General features: G+C 42.5%; 1 long non-coding RNA gene across 1 annotated transcript in view; it reads left to right on the forward strand.

Moving 5' to 3' along the window:
* The first annotated feature begins 2,134 nt into the window (after positions 1-2,134).
* The window catches only part of LOC105737596, a 38,715-nt gene continuing 28,667 nt past the window's right edge, over positions 2,135-12,182 (forward strand). The window contains exons 1-3 of the long non-coding RNA XR_001113290.2: positions 2,135-2,714; positions 2,865-2,972; positions 4,058-4,141. This is a non-coding gene — a long non-coding RNA (uncharacterized LOC105737596). The remainder of the gene's footprint in view (positions 2,715-2,864; positions 2,973-4,057; positions 4,142-12,182) is intronic.

The following is a 12,182-nucleotide window of genomic DNA, read 5'->3' on the forward strand; positions in this document are numbered from 1 at the left end:
CTTTCCTTAGTGAACTAATTTTATTTGAATTCTCTTGTGTGGTCATTCTTTGGTGCATGTTCCCTTTGTTTAAAATGCCTTTCCCCTCTTGTCCTCTTGGTTAAGCTCCAGACCCAGCTTGGCTATATGCACAACCATAGCATAATGTGTAGACTTTTATTGTTGATCTTTAAATACTGTATCACAGTTGTATGATTTGTAGTTGTTTCTTTTACTACCTCTTCCACTAGACTGTGAGCCCCTTGAAGGTAGGAAACATGTCTTTTAAAATTTCAGAAGCACAATCTGATGCATAACAAGAATGTAATAAATGTTTGCTGAACAAAGAAATAAATGGACAAATGAAAATGAGGAATAAATAGGGAGAGACCACTGAAGAGTGAAATGGAAAAGAATCAAGAGCAAATATAGAAAGATAGTTTTGGAAAGAATGTCCTGTTTTCCTCTGGGATAGGAGAAAGATGGGAAGGGACAGCAGAAAGAGGATGTAATCAGAAGTAGATCCGTTCAGGCCAGGTGTGGTGGCTCACACCTGTAATCCCAGCACTTTGGGAGGCTGAGGCAGGTGGATCACCTGAGGTCAGGAGTTCGAGACCAGCCTGGCCAACATGGTGAAAACCCTGTCTCTACTAAAAATACAAAAATTAGCCGGGCATGGTGGCACATGCCTGTAATCCCTACTACTTGGGAGGCTGAGACAGGAGAACTGCTTGGACCCAGGAGGTTGAGGTGGCAGTGAGCAGAGATCATGCCACTGCACTCCAGCCTGGATGACAGAGTAAGACTCTGTCTCAAAAAAAAAAAAAAAAAAAAGTACATCAGTTCGAAGTGAAAGGGAGAAAACTGAAGGAATTCATGCTGGATGGTTTCTATTTTCTCTTTAACGTAATAGGTAAGGCGTTCCTCTTTTTTGGAAGACACTGCATATCAGTGAAGTTACGTAACAGCTTCTTTAAATCTCAACTTTCATACCAGCAAAATTCTTGATTCTACTCTCTAACCCATATCTCTTGTAAAGTTGTGAGAACCAACAAGATCATACAGGACAGGGCTTTGAGCTCTTCAGATAAGCAGCAATGGACCTACTGATCATCACTTAAATCTGACTTTAAATCCATGCAGTTGAAAGCAGCTAAATTCCAAAGTCCCTCCCATTTTATCATTCCTTTTATTTCTGTGTATTATCAATGCTGCAGTTCCCAGAATTGTAAACATTTTGTTTGCCTCCAAATTACTTTGAAAAAATTCACTAAGCCTAGTATTACTGTTTTTCTTTTTTGAGACAGAGTCTCACTCTGTTGCCCAGGCTGGAGTGCAATGGCACAATCTTGGCTCACTGCAGCCTCCACCTCCTGGGTTCAAGAGCTTCTCCTGCCTCAGCTAGGATTGCAAGTGTATATCACCATGCTTGGCTAATTGTATTTTTAGTAGAGATGGGATTTCACCATGTTGGCTGGTCTTGAACTCCCAACCTCAAGTGATCTGCCCGCCTCGGCCTCCCAAAGTGCTGGGATTACAAGTGTGAGCCACCGAGCCTGGCCTTTCTGTCTTTTTTTGACATAGGTCTCACTCTGTCACCAGGCTGGAGTACAGTGGCACAATTATAGCTCACTGCAGCCATGAACTTCTGGGTTCAAGCAATCATCCTGCCTCAGCCTTCCGAGCAGGTGGGACTACAGGTGTGCACCATCACCCTCAGCTAAGTTTTTAATTTAGTTTTTATTTATTATTATTTTTTGAGACTGGGTCTTGCTCTATTGCCCACACTGGAGTGCAGTGGTGCGATCATGGCTCACTGCAGCCTGTACCTCCCAGGCTCAAGCAATCCTCTAGCTTCAGCCTCTTGTGGAGTTGGAACTACAGGTGCACACCACCACGCCTGGCTAATTTTGGTATTTTTTTTCTAGAGACAGGGTTTTGCCATATTGCCCAGGCTGGTCTCAAACTCTTGAGCTCAAGGGATCCACCTGCCTCAGCCTCCCAAAGTGTTGGGATTACAGGCATGAGGCACACCTGGCTTTATTTTTAATTTTCTGTACAGACGAAGTCTCGCTGTGTTGACCAGGCTGGTTGTGAACTCCTGGCCTCAAGCGATCCTCCCATCTCAGTCTCCCAAAGTGTTAGGATTACAGGTGTAAACCACTGTCAACTATTAGTCTTCCCACAGCTTCAATTGCTTTCATTATTCTAATCCTACTGACCATTCTCAAAGTCCTCCCAAGTTTTTTTTTTTTAATGAGGGAAAATGGATAAAACTGAGCAATATTATCTCTCCACTGAGATGTCTAGCTTTTTTTGAGTCATGCTTAAAGTCTAACAATATAGTCTAAAATTGGTTTAGGATTCCTTTCAGCCACCAGTGCCAACTTATCTTAGGCTAACAGGAATAGAGTTCAGTTGATCTAATTTAGAACAAATTTGTATCCGTAGATGGGATGGAAAATCTAGGTGAGGATTAAGGTCATGGCCAAGGTACAAGAGGAGGAGGATGTCTGAGTTAATTATAACCTAGGTTATGCAGTCTTAATTCCGGGAAGCTGTGCCTTAGCTAGGTAGACAACTTGTTGATTGAGGAATATTCTCAGAGGAACTAGAAGCTATCCGTTTCTGAATTCCGAGATGAATTTCTACGTCATCTGAGATGAAGGTGAAGGTGTCAGTATCCAAAGACTAGAAATTCTAAGAGAAATATGTCACTTGGAGAAAGCCCTTTAGTAAGCATTTGCTTATTTTCTTTCCAGCACTCATGACTGGCCTGGAAGATTTCCCAAAGGTTATCTTTTTCAAGACTAGTTGGGTAAGGCTGTTTTGATATGTTTTCGAATATACATTATAATGCATTCATTGTGTTTGTTTATTCCTAGATTTCAAAACAACTGTATATATTTTGCTAATAGCTAAAGTAAAAACAGATAAAACCAAGAGAACATGGCCATCATTGTTCAAGGCCTCATACTCTCTGATGCAAACAGGTAAGCCTGAATTAAAAGCTACATTTCTTAATGTCTCTCATATGAAAAGCTATATAAGCTCCTGGTGTCAAGTTTAAAAACTGAGAACTTATTTTGAAACATTATGGGTAGAGACTAGGGAGTTAAATGATCACTTTTTAAAATGTTTAGGGTTAGGTATTAACACCTATTTGCCTTATTCTCTTCTTTACTAAGAGCCCTCTCAATACATAGCCAATAGTCTTGCTTAAGGCCCAGGAAAAGTCACCGTATCCAAGGCTTGATGCAAATTATGTGTTACAAATCTTCACTTACTCCTGCTAAAGTTGAAATGGAGTGTCTTACATGTGAGTTAGAGTTCAGATGTAAGTTTCTGAATAAAAACACAAAAAGTGAACCATCTCCCTTACTTATTCCTGCTCCTCACAGTACAATAAACAAATATCGCAGAGTAGAGGGAATGTGGTTAGAGTTAGGACACCGAGGAATCAAGTCCTGCATTCCAGTCCCCTACCCCTGACTCATTCACCTCAGGCAAATGGTTCCACTTCATTTCATTTTGTACTGAAAAGTGAGGAGGGTAACATTTTGTTTCAAATTTTCTTAGGTGAGTGGGTTGGGCTAACCTGCAAGGCTTTTGCTGAAGTTGAGATGAACAAATAAGGAAAATATGCAATTATAGATTGTTTTAAGAGAGGTGGGAGAAAACCCAACGGATTTTGTTGCTGATTTGTGTCCTTAGGACTTTCCACAAATAACTTTGAGAGATTTACTTAGTCCTTAGAGGCAGCTTCCTTCTGGGATGGGTGGACATGAGGCGTGGGGTGGGGTCAGATGGTGATGGGAGGGCAAAGGATCACAAGGGTCCCAAATCAAGGCCCATTTGGCTTCAGTGTTTACCCTCAGTGCAGTGAGGGTGAAATTTGGAGCCTAGGGTGAGGTAGAAATTAGTTTCCCTGTTGCAGTAGTAACTTGAGTATCAGATAATAAAGCATATTTCTGCCAGCATATTCTAAAGGCAGATGAAACTATACAGGGGTTTAAGGTAAAGCTATGATGAGCAAAATATCACCCCTGACTTTTTAAAATTTCATTTTATGTTCCAGGGTACATGTGCAGGATGTGCAGGTTTGTTACATAGGTGAACGTGTGCCATGGTGGTTTGCTGCACCTATCAACCCATCACCTAGGTATTAAGCCCCGCATGCATTAGTTGTATTTCCTGATGCTCTCCCTCCCTCTGCCCTCCCCTTGACAGGCTCTATTGGGTGTTGTTCCCCTCCTTGTGTCCATGTGTTGTCATTGTTCAGCCTCACTTGTGAGAACATGTGGTGTTTGATTTTCTGTTCCTGTGTTAGTTTGCTGAAGATAATGGCTTCCAGCTCCATCCACATCCCTGCAAAGGACATGATCTTGTTCCTTTTTATGGCTGCATAGTATTCCATGGTGTATATGTACCACATTTTCTTTATCCAGTCTATCACTGATGGGCATTTGGGTTGATTCCATGTCTTTACTATTGTGAATAGCGCTGCAATATGTATCTTTATATGTACCTAGTACATCCACTTTCAAAACAACTTAATCACCTTTTTGGAGAAGTTTTTTTCTGATTTTCCCAAACTGCTTCCCTTTACCCTCCTGTTGATGCTTCTTGTAGCACACATCATTGTATAATAGAATGATTTATATCATTTATAATGACATAATAGAATGATTTATGTTAAAATGATTTATATTCTATATAATAGAATAGAATGATTTATATTCCTTTGGGTATATACCCAGTACTAGGACTGCTGGTTCCAATGGTGTTTCTGGTTCTAGGTCTTTGAGGAATCGCCACACTGTCTTCCACATCACCCCTGACTTAATGTTTACTTGGTCATTATTACTTTCATTTTTTTCACCAATCTAGGGCTTACATGACTTTCTTTCCATTATTCTGCCTGGAGGTCACTAAAATTGGTAACCACTCTTCCACCATCACCTTATAATTCATTGTCTTAGAACTACATTTATTCAGTTGTTCTATTAGGTTCCCCACTCTCTTGAGACCCAGAGTCAGATGACATCAGGTAAAAATGCAGGCTGTCCTTAGGGGAAACAGGAGCTATTTTAACAAGCAGGCTATAATTCAAAACCACACAACAGCATTTAATTGCTTTTGGATTTGACAACGCTGGACTGCATTAAAACTTGGAGCCTCTGAAGATAACCTTCCTAACTTCATGCAAGAAATCCAAGGTATAGTTCTTATAAAGATCCATCCATAGGTTGCATATGTAAAATCCTCTGAGGAAAATGGTGTGCTATAAACCTTTATATGATGAGCTTCTTTCAGCTGTAACAAGGATATAAATCAGGAAATGCAGGCTTGGCAAAGAAAGAGTTAAGATGAGGCCGGGCGTGGTGGCTCACGCCTGTAATCCCAGCACTTTGGGAGGCCGAGGCGGGCGGATCACGAGGTCAGGAGATCGAGACCACGGTGAAACTCCGTCTCTACTAAAAAATACAAAAAATTAGCCGGGCGTGGTGGCGAGCGCCTGTAGTCCCAGCTACTCAGAGAGGCTGAGGCAGGAGAATGGTGTGAACCCGCGAGGCGCAGCTTGCAGTGAGCCGAGATCGCGCCACTGCACTCCAGCCTGGGCGACAGAGCAAGACTCCGTCTCAAAAAAAAAAAAAGAAAGAGTTAAGATGATCAATTTCTAAGGAATTTCAGGGATTTTCAGATTTCAGGCTTGGTCTTTTATAAAGGATCTCCTGCTGCCTACCTCCTGGTTCTCCCCTGCTAGACCTTATATATGCAAAGGTAGCTTTGCATTAGCTAGCACAGTAAAGAAGGCTAATCAGAGATCCTCATCTCTGTTTCAGAGTTGGAGGTTGAGATGCAAGAGTGACTCAGCTGGCATCAGCTCTGTAGCAGTCTCAGCCTGCAGGCCTTCAGGAAGTGAGTCCTCCAGGCCTGCATCTCCCTCTGTGGCAAATTGCCACTAAACTCTGCTGTTTATCAACCCAGTAGCAAACACAGTAGGAAGAGTCTGCTGTTTCACTGTTTTCAACAAAACCAAAAACGTAGAAGCCAGATTATATGATGGGATAGTATTACAAAGGTGTATTAGATACAGTATCTCCCTTAAGAAGCTTACAGTTTAGTAAGGAAATAAAAGTAAATATAGCATTAGAGTACAATGATGTGTGCTACAAGAAGCATCAACAGGAGGGTAAAGGGAAGCAGTTCGGGAAAATTGGAAAAAAACTTCTCTGAAAAGGTGATGAAGTGGTTTTTAAAGTGGATGTGCTAGGTAGAAAGTGCCAGGAATGAAGGCAGAGGGGAAAGCATTTATATAGATTCATTAATGGATACATTCACTTTATTCATCACATTTGCACTGAGTGACTTCTGTGTGCTTGCAGCGTGTGATATGAACCATCTAGTACAGGCAAGGTGGTGTATATATATAGGTGGAGATATGGTAAGATGAGATAATGATGTTGTGGGAGTAACTGGAAGTTCTCCAATTGCTTAAATTTTCTTAGTCAAGTAGGAAGTAAGGTCATCTGTTGAAGGATGTAACTGCGGTCTGAAGAAACATAATATGATTGGCTGGTAGTATTAAGTGCTCTCTTAAGGTTCTGACCATCATGAATATAAAGTGAGACTACTTTTTTTTTTTTTTTTTTTTTTTTTTGAGACAGAGTCTCGCTCTGTCGCCAAAACAGGAAGGAGTGTAGTGGTGCAATCTCAGCTAATTGCAACCTCTGCCTCCCAGGTTCAAGCGATTCTTATGCTTCAGCCTCCCAAGTAGCTGGGACTACAGGTGCGTGCCACCATGCTCAGCTAATTTTTGTATTTTTAGTAGAGAGGGGGTTTCACTATGTTGGCCAGGCTGGTCTTGAACTCCTGGCCTCAAGGGATCTACCCAAAGTGTTGGGATTACAGGCGTGAGCAACCACACCTGGCCAGACTAGTTACTTTGTTTTCTCCAACTTCATTTGGCTATGTAGGTGCAGAGCAGGTAGACAGCTGAATTAAGCCAAGGAGGTAGTTTTGGTAAGTGAGTACAATGAAGTGAGTGAGAGGCAAGGAAGTTGAAGGTGTATTCAAGAGAATGCTTATAATTGATCATGGAACATAAGTTGTATCAGGAGGGAAAAGCTGACATCAAGGGGGTGAGGGAGATGGTAGGATCAATTTATTGATGGTCATGAAAACTCTGAATTTGTGTAGTTGAGATATTTGACAGAATGGGCTAGGAAGGTCATAGGTGGTCAGAGAGAGGGATGCATGAAATTGAAACTAAGATGGTTGATGTTTTTGGTAAAAAGATGGGAATCAGTATTTAAGGAAGGTGAAAGGTATAACTGTTAAGTTTTTAGGGAATCAAAAGGCCAGGTTGGTTGAAGCATCATTTATGTTAATAGTTCTCAAACTTTAGCATGCATTAGACTTATATATGGAAAGATAATTAAAACACAGATTGCGCTGGGTGCAATGACGTATGCCTGTAGTCCTAGCTACTTGGGAGGCCGAGGGAAGAAGATTGTTTGAGCTCAGGAGTTTGAGACCAGTCCAGGTAACATAGTGAGACCATCTCTAAAAAAATGCAAAACAACACAACAAAAAAAAATACAGACTGCAAGGTCCCACTCCTAGTTTCCGGGGTAGAGCCTGGTAATTTTCATTTCTAAATTCCCTGGTGATGCTGATGCTGCTGTGGTCCAGGGACTGTACTTTGGAAACTACTGACCCATGGTTATGTTGAAATTGCAATTGTTGGCCGGGCGCGGTGGCTCACGCTTGTAATCCCAGCACTTTGGGAGGCCGAGGCGGGCGGATCACGAGGTCAGGAGATCGAGACCACGGTGAAACCCCGTCTCTACTAAAAATACAAAAAAAAAAAAAAAAATTAGCCGGGCATAGTGGCGGGGGCCTGTAGTCCCAGCTACTCGGAGAGGCTGAGGCAGGAGAATGGCGTGAACCCGGGAGGCGGAGCTTGCAGTGAGCCGAGATTGCGCCATTGCACTCCAGCCTGGGCAACAGAGCGAGACTCCGTCTCAAAAAAAAAAAAAAAAAAAAAGACATTGCGATTGTCAAGAATTAAGATAGAAGTAGTGTTATAAAGTGACAGTGAGCCAGGACACAAAATTGGCAAGAAATAAAGGGGACCAGCTGCAGTGGCTCACGCTTGTAATTGCAGCACTTTGGGAGGCCAAGGTGGGGGATTCTTTCAGCCTAGGAGTTTGAGACCAGCCTGGGCAATGTGGCTACCCTGTCTCTACAAAAAAATAGCCGTGCGTGGTGGCATGTGCCTGTAGTTCCAGCTATTTGGGAAGCTGAGATGGGAGGATCTTGATTGAGCCTGGGAGGTTGAGACTGCAGTAAGCTGTGATCATGCCACTGTACTCCAGCCCAGGCGACAGAGCGAGACCCTGCCTCAAAAGACAAAAAGAAATAAAGGGGAATGAACTGATTAGTGGAAAATTGCAACAATCAGGGACAGTGGATATACACTCTAATAACATGACATTTAAAGCTAGATTTTATGGGGATTGGTTAGAAATTGTGGCTGAAACAATGGTTGGCAGCTAAGTGAGACTAAGTCGAGGCAGAAGGGAGATTGCCAAGGGCTTTGCATGTTAGTATTTTATTATATCCGGGCCTTTTGTTTGGTAAACAGGTCTAGTGTAAGTTCCCTGCTAAGGGATTACCTCTGGTGGAACTGTTACTGAATTCATCACAAGGGTGATCACAATCTTATGTCCTGGTAGAAACAAAAACCACACTAATTAGGAAATAGTGAGTCCTACTAAACTACCTATCACTTTACATAAGATTAGGGAGATTGATATCTAATGAGACAAGAAATCTTAAATAACTTAATAGTAGGGCAAAGCAGGACCAAGAATATATAATACAGAATGGAACTGTGGAAATACAAAGCAGGAGCCACAACCTGGTCACAGGTAGCGTCAGGGCACAGACTACAACACAGGATCATGACCTGGGCCCAGCTTATGCTTCCAGCTTTGCTCTTGGGATCCTAGCCAAATTGTTTTGTTTTCTGCTCAGTTCCTCTCTTGTTAAATGGTATATCATTTATGGCACGTGCTTCAGAGGAAAGTTGAGGGCCAAATGAGATAGTTGGTGCAAGTGCTTTGAAAAGGTAAAGTGTTATACAAGTATGAAATATTTAAAAAGAAAGTATTGAGCTATCCTTAGAAATCAGGGTAGAATACTTAGGTATGTAAGAGATGAATGGAAAAGAGGAGAAACTGTTAATCTAAGAACAATGCTGAGATGTATAAAACAAAGGATGAGGCCGGGCGTGGTGGCTCACTCCTGTAATTCCAGCACTTTGGGAGGCTGAGGTGGGCAGATCACGAGGTCAAATCGAGACCATCCTGGCCAACATGGTGAAACCCTGACTCTACTAAAAATACAAAAAATGAGCTGGACATGGTGGCACGTGCTTGTAGTCCCAGCTACTTGGGAGGCTGAGGCAGGAGAATCTCTTGAACCCAGGAGGTAGAGGTTACAGTGAGCCGAGATCACACCACTGCACTCCAGCCTGGCGACAGTGAGACTCCGTCTCAAAAAAAAAAAAAAAAAAAAAAAAAAAGGGATGGAATATGCAATGTGGACAGTTTCACATTAGGTTTTTTTTTTTTTTTTTTTTTTTTTTGAGACGGAGTTTCGCTCTTGTTGCCCAGGCTGGGGTGCAATGGCATGATCTTGGTTCACTGCAACCTCCGCCTCCCAGGTTCAAGAGATTCTCCTGCCTCAGCTTCCCAAGTAGCTGGGATTACAGGCATGCGCCAAAATGCCTGGCTAATTTTGTATTTTTAGTAGGGATGGGGTTTCACTATGTTGGTCAGGCTGGTCTCCAACTCCTGACCTCAGGTGATCCGCCAGCCTTGGCCTCCCAAAGTGCTGGGATTACAGGCATGAGCCACCGCACCCGGCCTCACATTAGTTTGTTTTTTTTTTTTGAGACGGAGTCTCGCTCTGTGCCAGGCTGGAGTGCAGTGGTGCCATCTCGGCTCACTGCAACCTCCGCCTCCTGGATTCAAGCGATTCTCCTGCCTCAGCCTCCCAAGTAGCTGGGACTACAGGCATGTGCCACCACGCCCAGCTAATTTTTGTATTCTTAGTAGAGATGGGGTTTCACCATGTTGGCCAGGATAGTCTTGATCTCTTGACCTCGTGATCCGCCCACCTTGGCCTCCCAAAGTGCTGGGATCGTAGGAGTGAGCCACCGCACCTGGCCACATTAGTTTTGAAATGATGGAAGCCTCAACAAAAAGCCTCATTTACTTACATATAGATAGCAGTTTCCTTAGGAATAAACCTTTGGACTACAGTGACAAATATTTGCATAACTGGCTTTGACTTAACTATTATGTTCTCTCTCCTCATGATGCCTACTACTAAATGAATACTTCTACTTTTACATACTGAGAAAATTGCAGGACCACATGCACTGTTACATGAACCCTATGCAAGTTTGCAGGTTTCTATTCTGGCTTTTGTTACATGGAATTGAAATTACCTGCTGACGTTAGACTATGCAAGTTACTTCAGGGCAGGACTGTGCCTTGTCAAAATCTTTCAATGGCTTTCCATTCATTGTACTTAAAGGAGTCCAAGCCTTAATAGGCATAAAATACAACCTGGTCCCCACCATCTCTGGCTTTACCTCTCAGTGCTCTCCTCTGCCTGGCAATTTGGCCACACTTACACTCTCAGACCATCAATGTACTACACTTTTTCTGACAATAGCTTTTGCACAGGTTGTTTCACTTGGCCAGCATACCTTGCTCCATTCTTCTTGGCTAATGTACTTTCCTGGTTTATATAGCTACTATTTTCTCTGACAACCTCCCTTGAACGTCCTCGTCTGGGTTAGCCTTCCTTTTTTTTTTTTTTTTTTTTTTTTTTTGAGACAGAGTCTCGCTCTGTTGCCCAGGCTGGAATGCAGTGGTGTGATCTCGGCTCACTGCAACCTCCACCTCCCGGTTTCAAGTGATTCTCCTGCCTCAGCCTCCCAAGTAGCTGGGACTACAGGTGTGCGCCACCATGCCTGGCTAATTTTTGTATTTTTAGTACAGACAGGGTTTCACTATATTGGCCAGGCTGGTCTCAAACTCCTGACCTCATGATCCGCCTGCCTTGGCCTCCCAAAGTGCTGGGATTACAGGTGTGAGCCACCACGCCTGGCCCTGGGTTAGCCTTTCAAGTATACCTTCCCCTTCCCTCATTATAGTACTTCTCACATCTTATTATAGTAATTGCATGCCTAATTACCTGTCTTACCAGATCAAACTGTGAAACAGGTAACAGTCTTGTTCATGAATGTCTCTGCCATTTCAATTGTGCCTGGAACTTAGGAGGTACACAATAAACACCGAGTTTGCCAATGACAAACACTTGGCAGCACACAAATTCAGTGAAAGCCTCAACAGTTCTGTTAGAAGATATTTGGGGTTGATGAGGACGAAAAAAAGAGAAACAAGCCTGGTGAAGTCAAGTGGCCACTTCAAGGAGCTCACTGCTATTTTAACCTAAGAAAATTCCGTACATGCACTACTAGCCACAGGGGAGACCAGAGGTGTTGTGTATGGGAAAGGAGGAGGAAGTTGCAGTGAAGTGAGTAGTAAATGTTTATTTTGAGGACCTTCTGGTGTGACCGTGGCGTTAAAAACAATCACATTACATATCATTAATCAACTAGGTGTCTGTAGGTTTTAACCAGCACTAGCTGATCTCCTGCCTTGTTTTTTTCCGGTTAATTTGAATAATCATGCACTATATGAAAAAGAAACTGATTGCCATTCTCATATCAGTCTTTGAGCACTTTTTGAAAAGAGGTCGTTTCAGTTTTGACCACCTGTTTATTGCAGGAGTAAGTTAGGCATTACTTCATTTTAGCAGCGTGGCAGTCTCTACGGGGACTTCCTTGCCTATCACTTAGATAAGCTGTGACGTTTATTAGGCTAAAATTGCAGTGTTCTAAATGCAGTGGGTAAATTTCGGATTGACTGGATAAAGGTTCAACACTATTAAAGGATTAATACTATATTGTGAGCCATAATGCTTTTATAATAAATATGCAACCACCTTTTGGTTATCATCAGTTGGTATTGCATGTTTTGCTGTGGCTGCAAGAATAACTGGATTTAGGAAAGTACCAATGAGTCAATTAAGGATTGTAAGATCCCGGGGAAAAG

Source organism: Nomascus leucogenys, chromosome 15 (genome assembly GCF_006542625.1).
Source record: "Nomascus leucogenys isolate Asia chromosome 15, Asia_NLE_v1, whole genome shotgun sequence".
NCBI lineage: Eukaryota > Metazoa > Chordata > Mammalia > Primates > Hylobatidae > Nomascus > Nomascus leucogenys.